The sequence below is a fragment of the Pteropus vampyrus genome, unplaced genomic scaffold (assembly GCF_000151845.1).
Source record: "Pteropus vampyrus isolate Shadow unplaced genomic scaffold, Pvam_2.0 Scaffold189, whole genome shotgun sequence".
NCBI classification, from domain to species: domain Eukaryota; kingdom Metazoa; phylum Chordata; class Mammalia; order Chiroptera; family Pteropodidae; genus Pteropus; species Pteropus vampyrus.
Window position 1 is genome coordinate 790,760 of NW_011888970.1, and position 1,997 is coordinate 792,756.

Here is a 1,997-nt window from a genome sequence, read left to right on the forward strand (position 1 = left end):
ACAAGGAAGTGTGAGCACGTGTGGGTGCAGACGGGTGACTTGTCAAGCAGGGTTCCTTCAGGCTGGCGGGGTCCCGGGCCCCTGGGGGGACGGGTGAGTCAAGTGTGCAGAGTGTGGGACAGTGGCCCCAGGGACGTCCAGGGGAGAGGAGGGAGACAGGGGTGCAGGAGGGGCCTTGCTGGTTGAGCCAGGCCTTTGCGTATCCCCAGGGCAGAGCCACTTCATGGGCGAGGAAGCCCTCGAGATGGGAGCAGCCACAGCCGGCACCCAAGGTTGCAGGGACCCGTGGGCCGGAGCAGGGAGATGCAATCTGGGTGAGCGAGGGCTGTTCCGTGTCATTATACTGGGATGTTTTTGTGAGTATCTAGCGGTAGATACAGTATCTGCCAGCTGGGACTGAGTGACAAAAGCCACAGACGGCGGCTTACACCACAGACATTTCCTGTCCCCCGTCCTGGAGGCCAGATGTCCAAGATCCAGGGCAGGCTCCTCCCGGCGTGCAGACAGCCGTGTCCTCCTCGTGTCCCCACAGGGTCATTACTCTGTGTGTCTGTGTCCTGAGGACCCCACTCATCTGGGGTTAGGGCCCCCGGGGCCACTCACCTCAATCCCGTCTGTAACGGCCCACCTCCAAACACAGCTGCACTCGAGGTGCTGGGGTCAGGGATCCCGCACATGGGGTGGGGTTCCTGGTGACCTTGGAGTCAGCCTCTCCTGGAGGAGGTGGCCTGAATGCCCCACCCCACCACGGGGGGGCCCTTTCTTAGGGTTCAGGGAGGGTCTCGGGATTGTCTCCAGGGCTCACTGGGTGCTGACCCCAACCCTGAGCCCGACACTGGGCCAAGCGGAGGTGAGCTCTGATTGGCCAGCCTGGGCCCCAAGTGTGTCAGCCCCACTGCCACCGCCTGGGCCAATTTTCCGAGAGGAAAATTGGGGTGCACACCTTCAGGCGTGTCAAGTTCTTGCACTCTAAGGGCACATAGGTCGGGCTCATTCTGCGGCCGCCGGGGGAGGCGCTGAGCGGGTCCCGGCCAGGAGCCCGGAGCTGTGAGCGCGAGTGCCCACAGCAGCATCTTCTAGTGGCCCAGAGTCGAATCGACCCGCATCCACAGACCGATGAAGGCGTGTCCACAGCGGAGCACTGCTCGGTGCCGAAAAGGGGGTCACTGCGCTCGCTACAGCGTGAACTCTGCAAACACCGCGCCAAGCAGGAGCAGCCATGGCCCCAGCCTGTGGGGTCCCATTCATGGGGACTGCCCCGACAGCAAGCCCGTGGATGGGGGGGTGACCGGCAGCCGCCAGGCAGGGGGAGGGGAGGGGCACGGGAGATGAGCAGGTGGCTTGTTCTGGGGAGACACGGGCATCCTGGGGTCTGACGCTAGTGACCTGATGGTTGCACATCCACGAGTGCCGGAGCCACTGCCGAAGCGTGTGAGAGGGTGAGTCCTGTGGGGCGTGAGCCACAGCTTAGCGCAGGGGAGAAGGCACCCGGGGACCGGGGCGGAGGAGCCAGGCTCGTGACAGCGCTGCTCGGCCGGCTGCGTGGAGGCCAGCTGCTGGGGCACAAGCCCAGGTCCTGCCCGTCACCAGGTGTGCCACACGAGCAAATGCTGCCCAGCAAACACGGCCCATTGTGTGTGGTTTGCTCCAGCTTGCCACGAGGGCACTCTTGGACCCAGGCCGAGGTCGCTGCTGGGTGCCCGTCAGACACGGCACAGGGGGGACTCAGGCTGAGGTCCCTGCCCTGGGTACAGAGGCGACTCAGGCTTAGGTCCTTGCCCTAGGGGCCCATCAGACACACGGTCCAGGGGGGACCCGGGGGGGGCGCCGCGGGGAGGGGCTGCGTGGCTGGTTCTGCAGCCTCCTGGCCGAGCATCCTAGAAGCTGAAGCTGCTCTGATGGCCCCGGCAGGGGGATGTGGTGTCCCTCACACTCGCATCCACCCACGAAGGGTCCTGGCAGATGAAGTAAAAGGGGGGTCTCGAGGTCAGCTCCCC